This window comes from Tauraco erythrolophus, chromosome 1 (assembly GCF_009769465.1).
Source record: "Tauraco erythrolophus isolate bTauEry1 chromosome 1, bTauEry1.pri, whole genome shotgun sequence".
NCBI classification, from domain to species: Eukaryota; Metazoa; Chordata; class Aves; order Musophagiformes; family Musophagidae; genus Tauraco; species Tauraco erythrolophus.
The window spans coordinates 53,894,571-53,902,697 of record NC_141465.1 but is presented as its reverse complement, the minus strand read 5'-3'; the positions used below and the strand labels follow the sequence as shown (position 1 = coordinate 53,902,697).

Genomic DNA, 8,127 nt, shown 5'->3' with positions numbered 1-8,127 from the left:
TATCAAATGCATTGGTTTTCCCCTCTGTTATTGTTAGATGGGCTGCTCTAAATTAGATGGTCTAATTCTGGAAAATTTGAATATGTGCAGGTGGACTTTGTGTCAGCAAAGCCACATTTATTTAATTGGAGCTCCATATGTCTGCAAAAATTGATTCCATATGGTTGAATAGCACATTTTCAAAACGTTTCTCTAATTCATACTAGTTCCAGGAGAAAGCAGAATAACTTTATTTTTTGAGCTCCTCCTTAACTAAGTGACAGTGCACCTGTACACAAACCTTCTTTCAATTTTTAAAGTGGTAATTGTATATGTAGGATTTTCTTGTCACATGTTAACAGTTTTACGGTAGCTTAAATCTGTGGCTGACAAAGCCTTAACTGTGTTGCTGTCTGTTTGTACTCCTAAAAACAAGTGATGAAATATACCTAAATCGTGCAATCCCACCTTCTGCTAGGTTTAATTTACATGAGGTTTCTCACAGAAAACTCTTTCATTTAAGGTTGTGCTGAGTCTAAAAAAAAAAAATATATATATATATATGTAGAACTGGTCAAATAAAAACCCAGCCTTTTTGCAGAGGAAAAAGGCTTTGAGTTTGCTTCTGGTTAAGAAAATTGATGGGAAATAATCCTGTTGGAAAAGCTGGAGGTCTGAATTTTTAAATTGCTGACAATTTGGGGCCGTAAGAGTTGGTAAAATCAAGAAATGAACTTATAAGGAGCTATGTAAATTGATTTTTTTCTTTCTTTTTTTTTTTTTTTATTGTACACAGGTACCTAAGGATAAAACTGGCCTGAAGGGAAAATCTTGGGGAAACTGGGGAGCTTGACTGTTCTTGCACCTGAGTAAGTGAATGCTTAGCTGGAAATCAGCTTTAAAAAATATTAAAACTGTTAAATATTTTCCAGTATTTCTGTGCCTAATTGCAGTCTGTAACTTGAGGCAATACCTTGGCTTTTGAATTGAAAAAGACTAGAAGGACTAGGGCTATCTGAAGGGAATGTTGTGAAGAGCCTTCAGCGCTTTGCAGTAGGTTTGCTGTTTATTGCCACCCTTAAAGCCTCCATAAAATCAAGCATAGATTATATGCAGGATTTCTTGGTATTTTGGTGTTTTGCCTTTTCAGTTATTTATCTTGAGACTCATTTTTGAGTTTGAACGACCTCTCTGTTTCCTAAACTCCATCTTGCTGGTTTGTGGTCATAGGTAAGGCACTGAGATTCAGCAGGACTGAAGTCCTAAGAAGAGGCCAGGTTAAGTATGAGGTCATCAGAGGAAGATGGCTGAGAAGAGGACCTAGTGGTGGCCTAATATGGTTGTCTTGGAAAGAGTGAATGCTCATTTCACGTTGTTTGAGACAAAAGCTATTGTCTCAGTTGGGTTTACTTCCATTAAAATAGTTGGATTAGCTTCCATTAAAATAGGACAGGGACAGCTTTTCTTCATGAGCTGTGAGGGAGCATGTGGCAGGCATTTCTAGACGTTTGAAGATCCCCAGTCCCAAACTCAGCCAAACTGACAGGTTTCTGAAAAGGCAGGAAAAATATATTTCAGTTATCCACCTAGCTTCCTTTCCTGGCAATCCAAGCATTATTCTGGTTACAATAAATTATTTTACATGTCAAAAAGGTACTTTGTTGTATTATCTAATGTATTTATTTATTCATACATATTCATATATGAAATGCATGTAATATTAATTAGCAGATAAGTATAGAGGAGCCCATACTTTTTACTGGTAACATATTTTTAATAATGGGCAAGTTAATTGAGTTTTCTGAAACAGTTGCCAGAGCTGGAGCCTTTCTTCCTGCTGGCATTTATCATACTAAAAGAATTACATTTAGTTTTGGAAGGCTTCAGTAAATTGAATATCCTTACTGGTATCTACATTATATTTTACAAACTCTACTTATCAGCTGAGTCTCTTGATTTAATCTGGTCTAAACTTGTGTTCAGTGCATTTTGTGCTAAATCTGTGCTGTGTTGTAATCATCATCTTGTACTGAATGCATAAACTTATAAATTGATATCTGTCATGTTACTGCATAAAAAATTATATTTCATTTTGCAATAGTGTTTACTGTGTTTATCTCTTTGCAATAGAGTAGTAAACAAAAAAGTCTCTCATTGCTTTTGATATTAAAGAGAATTAAATATGTATATAATAATTAATTAAATATACATATATATATATATATATAATTAAAAATATGCCAGGCTTTGTGAGCTATACACATATAAGACTTTTAATTCATTCAGAAATGCATCGTGGCAGCATTTAGTGTTATCATTCTTTGATTCGTAAGTTAGGCAGCGAATCAGAAATAATGCCTGAGACTGTATTACAAGTAGCTGGTTGCTTTTCTGTGCAGTCCCGTAGTTCTCATTGAAGTTCTGGTTCCTGCCAGTATTGTACCTTGTCATACTGGCACCCCTTGTGCATGGTTTTAGCAATTAGGTTTGTGTACTAGCGAACAGGTGTAAGGTTTGTTAAAGGAGAGAAGTTCAGTATACTTAAATGATAATGGCGTGTTTTGAAATCAAAATTGGCTCAACAGCTCTGTTTTAAATCCAGCAGAGACCTTTGAGAGAGGTTTTTGCCATGTTTCTTTTAACTTCTATACTAACACGTGGCAAATGTTTTCATTTATTTCCTGTGTTATCAGTCCTACTCTGCATATTTTAGTCCATTGATTTTGACAGTGGTGAAAGACAGGTATTTCCTGACCTTTTGTATTTTGGGTGCTACATAGACTCAGCTGTTCATCTCAGGAATATTTTCTTCTGTCTTGTTCTCGTTTCCTTGTTTGGAAGGCAGCACTGGAAATAAAAGGTGCAATTGGAGACTTTTTGAAATTACAGTTTAAATTGTGCGCTTGTGTACATGAGACAGGAGCTTGCCCATACAAATAAAAAGGTGGTCATTCTGCTGGGCTTGAGGATTTGTAGGTGTGGTGACCTCTACCTTGAAAAAGATATCATGTCAATGTTATGTTTCTTTTTACTTGAAAATTGTCCTTAATTGTTGTTGAGGAAGGCAGAAGTCAAGAACTATTGAACTAAGACTCGGGGATAATCCAATTAAATTGTGTAGCCTATTCCTTTATGAATATAGGATTGATATCTACTCTAGTTTAGGTGTTTTATCCAGCATATTGTTTGCCAGTTATTGTAGTTACTGCATCACCTACAGATTTTCTCATTCAGACTTGAAATTGAGTGCCCTGGGGCACTTAATTTTCTCAGTTAAGCATGGAAATGAACTGGCCTTGGTTTTGAGAGCATCCTGCATGTAGCAGTTCTTGTGCCTGGTGTTCTGAAAAGATCGATGGGTTTGTGCAAATCTACATCTGGGTTTGAAGCAAGATAAAACGTATCTGTGACGCAGCCCTCCGTGTTCTGCATTATGTTCTTTTTCAGGGTCGGTAGGTACCAGTCCGTACCGTATTTAGATGCTGAAGTGAAGCCAACTGGTACTATTGGTGCTGCCTGTTGATACTGTAGGATAAAGCTCTTCAGCTTCTTTTAGCAGTTAATTTCAGGGAGGCTGTTATTATTTTTGTAAATCATAGTGTGTGGTTTCTGACAGTTTTTGAAGATATCATAGGCTCTGCTGTTGGTAGTCTAAAAGTCTCTGGGGATTTAAAACTCTTTATCTACAGTACCTCTGACAGATCAATTCAGTTTCTAATTAGAGTTGTATCAACTTAGTGTCTACTGAAATACTAAAAAAGGTGATGTTTGATGAGACAATTCTAGTAGGTTTTTTAATCTTATGATAAACTTTTCGTTGAGAATTTTTGGGTTTTTATATTTTTGAGAGGAGTTCTTTGTTGTTTGGAAGTGGCGTTTGCGTAATGGAATGCTTCAGTAGCTAAAATTTTAATAAAAAAGAACCAAACAAATGTATTTAAACAATTTTATTTATTAAAATAGCTTGTTCTGAGACAGCTAACAGAACTGTAGTTGCAACCCTTGCCCACACTTTTTTTGAGAGAGAACTTATTTTGATCAGACCTAAAATGCTGATGAAATTATATCTCCTTGTTTTGCCTGAAGCCAGGTGTCACAGCCTTTCATTGGTGTTTGGAAAGTTGTATATCACTAAATTTGAAAGGTACCAAAGTCCTGTGGTTGGCCTCAGCATTAAAATATATAGACACTTGTGCTTTATGAGGCTGTAAACGAGATAATTCATACTAGTGGGGTTCTAGACATGGGCTTTTAAAGAACAATATGTTATAATACAAATTCCTTTGGAGGGAGAGTGTGTGTTTTTAGGGGTTCCTGGAGAGTGGAAGCCTATTATGGGGGTGTTGTACGTGTAATAAATCATGTACTTTGCCTAGACTGTTGTTGTTTGTTTTTTTCTTAGAGGTCTAAGACCATTCAAACATTCTGTCATAATAACAAGTAGTATCCTCTCTGCAAACATAGAAGAGGGGAGAAAATGATTATTTTTTTTTTAAAGTGTAATATTCTCAATATCTATATAAATAAATGATAGTGTGTCACAAAAGGGATATGGTTTAATGGGGGATTAGGGATGGTTGGACTGGATGATCTCTAAGGTCTTTTCCAACCTAGAAATCTATGAAAATTCACGTGAACAGCAGTGCAGCTGTATTGCTGTTATCTGCCCAAATAACAAGAAATGAGAAGGAAAAAGGGGAATGACAAAAGGGATACGTATCAGAGATTGGCATTGTGATATGAGTGAATTGACACTGTTTTTATTGAGGGCGGGGACTCATTACAGGAGGCTTCATCTGTTTGCTGCTCTTCGATATTTAGAAAGCATCTTTAGTGATCCTTTTTGCAAACCAGCTCATGCAGTAACTGGCAAAACAGAAGCAATTATTGGTGTAATCTCAAAGGGAATCTCAAGCTTCACTTTAAGTGCAATGATTAAATCCACTAAAATGATAACCACTGCTGCCAAGAACGCCTGTAATTGGTCACTAATGTATTTTGTTGTAGCAGTCGATAACCACTAGATTTCATGCATATAATTAGTAATGCCTACACATTTGGTCAGTAAAATGGAAGATCCTAATAACTGGGGCTAGAGAGGGTGGAAAGGAACACAGAGCTGGAGAACTGAAATACTGCTCTGTTGATAGTACCTAACTAGAGCTGTATGCTTCAATAAAACAAGTGTCCTACTGTGCTGGAATACAAATGGGCTGTCTGTGGCAGGATATAGCAAAGACGTTTGGCAGAGAGGGATTTGAAAGCTTCTGGCATAATGTAATTGAATTGGCCATTTCTTTAAAGATACAGCAAATTGTTTGCTGCGGCATTCATCATCATAAGGAAGGTCAGACAGCTTGCCAAACATATGATATTCATAATAAAAAGTAAAATGGTGACGCTTATATTTAAACACAAATCATGTTATCGTATTTGTAAAAGCTGTGGAAGTGAATGGGAATATTTTTGGTGGCGCTGAGGCATTAGTAATCTAAGTAAGACTGTAATTCAAGAGGGGAAAAGTGTATCGTCAGGGAAAAGACCCCCAAGGGAATTCAGCTAGTGAGCAACATATGATCCCCCTGACTTGAGAGGAGAGTAGGTGTTTTGGCAGGAGTATTGCTGACTCTCACTTCTGATCACTTAAGGGAAGATAAGCTTGTATGATCCTATTTTTTCCCTTTTAAGAAAAGAAAGAGAAAAATAACAAAGAAGAAGAACTTAAGGAAGTCTTTAAAAAACAGACAAAATCTGAAGTGAAGCGTTGCTGGGTTTTGTTAAGTCAGTTACGCTGTGACAGAACAAGATGATGCAACAAGCTGTAGCATATCTGAAATGTTATATGAAATGCTCAGTATTGGTACGCCGGGAAACCCCTCTCGAGTCACATCCAGAACGCTGAACATAAATTGCACGATGACAGGGGCTTTGGGCCGCACAGTGATGCCTCTGCAAATGAGTAGCTGTTAGCTTTTAGGTTCTAACACATTCTGGAGACTGGCATTTTGATTTCTTGCACCACTGCACCACTGATAGGGTTGGAAATGGGAATCAAAATAATTAGATTGGATATATAGATCCCAGCAAGCCAGCCAAGAAAGCGGCTGGGCTGGGGAGGGCCACTCTGAATTCTAAAATGCGCCAGTGCTTTTTTTATGAGAGGGCGAGGACGGAAGGAGTAAACTAGAGTGCAGATGCTTGCCATTTATATTCAAAGCATGTAATAAAATAATTGAATATATGCTTCCTCCTATTAAAGCCGGTTAAAATCAGTAATAAAGTACATTAGTGTTATATTAAAAAGGGAGCATGAATTTTCAGGTAATATGTCTTAGTTACAGTATGCACAGTGTACAGATAGGTAGACTGGGAAGTGGGCTTTTACACATCATCCGAGGCATTCCTCCTTGCTGATATAGGACTGTTCCCATCAGTGCATTTTCTGTTTTGTTTTTTGTCCAGCAGTAGCTTCGCAGTATTCCCTCTGGCAGTTATTTTCACAGGCCAACAGTTGTTCCCCTCCAAAAAGCCTTTCCTGGTAGTCACTCAATATTTTCCATTTAGGAAAAAAAAATCCTTCTATTTATTCCTTCTTGAGTTTCCATATCTGATAGAAAATGTCTTCCTTTTTCTGCTACACAGATTTCTCCTTGAGATATTTGTAAACTATTGCCCCACTTTCTCTTTGCCCTACTTGGCCATTTTCACCTGTACAAATTTATCTCTTAGTCTTTACTCAAAAGTCATTTCTTCAATTTATTGCTTCCTAGAGACCCCCCGCTTCATTTAACCAGGAAATTCAGGAGTCCAGGTTCATAGAGGATACATGTTTTCTCTGTTAGCATTATTTCTGATGCTTTTCTTTTTTTAAATTCTACTATGTAGCTTGCCTGCCCATATCTCCTACTTCATTTATGGCTCAGTGCAGTTTTTCCCTTCCTCCTTTATTACTTTTCTTTTTTTTAAACCAAACCTGTTATATCTTGCGTTTTCCCAAATGACATCTCTTGTTACTTTCCATTTATATTTCTATGTTTCCTTTTCATTGCATTAAATCCGAAGTCCTTCTTGTCTCTACAACTTCTGATACATCTAGCCAATGTTAAGCGTCAATCCAAACTAGCCTAGTGGTTTGTGTGCACATCTGCGATGAGGAAAGAAGTGGATACAGATCTCAGTATCTCCTGTGCTTTGCAGCCAGATGTACAGGCCTGTGTCTCTGCTAATACTATATGATAATAACACATGCTTAAGTATTTGCCTGCTTCTCCAGAAGCCTGTCCTGTGTCCTGTCCCTGAAACACTGGCTGAATTAGTAAGCAAATCCAGCAGTTATTGGCTCCAGTTGTAGTCGCTGGAAAAAGCTATGTTGAGCTATTCCTGAACATCATTGTTCTGAACTAAATACCAGCATTTTTCTCGTGTTTCCTTACTCCAGATCTCCTGGTGATTTTAGATTTAAGCTTTCTTATTGTGCTCTTCAGTTCATTATTTCATGTTACATTATTCAATTGTAAAGACAGCAATGAGGAATAGCAAAATAATGTCTTTTTGTTTTGATCGTGCGAGCCTATAATCCTAAAGCTCCTTCAGAAATTTTCATTTGTGTATCTTGAAGTGCACTACGGCCATACTGTGCAGCTTGCACATTAGTGTACCATTCAGCGATAGGACATTTTGATGTGAGATTACAAGACTAACAAATAAAAAGTGTATTCACTATCCATGTGGAACGGATTATATTTAACTAGTGTGGAGGAGCAGTTCTCATACCTGAAGCTCAAAGTGTTTGGATGTATTGGGGAGAGAGTCTGGCAGTTCTGGAGGAGCTCATCTTTCTGGTAGGAAACTGATAAAATCCAATCTGTTTTGTCAAATAGAGACTGAAATTATGAGTTGGTCATTGTCTGGTAGTAAGTGTGCAAAGACTTATGATACGAGAAGGCACTTCTGTTTGGAAGTTCTAGGAATGCAGAAATGCACTGGAAATAAGCTAAAGGTGGAAGAATTCAAACAGGAAACATATTTTGTTATTCCCTCAATATTCATTATCTGTTTTAAAGCTGGAAAGTTGTTCAAATTGAGACACGAGGAATTGTCCTTTAGCTGAAATTTTTACATCATGTTCAGATGAATTTCTAAAATACA

At 37.0% G+C, this 8,127-nt stretch overlaps 1 protein-coding gene across 1 annotated transcript in view; it reads left to right on the top strand.

Annotated features, from left to right (window-relative positions):
* The first annotated feature begins 827 nt into the window (after window positions 1-827).
* The window catches only part of TBL1X (transducin beta like 1 X-linked), a 143,816-nt gene continuing 136,516 nt past the window's right edge, over window positions 828-8,127 (top strand). The window contains exon 1 of the mRNA XM_086619066.1: window positions 828-848. The gene's annotated coding sequence lies outside the window, so the exon portion shown is untranslated. The remainder of the gene's footprint in view (window positions 849-8,127) is intronic.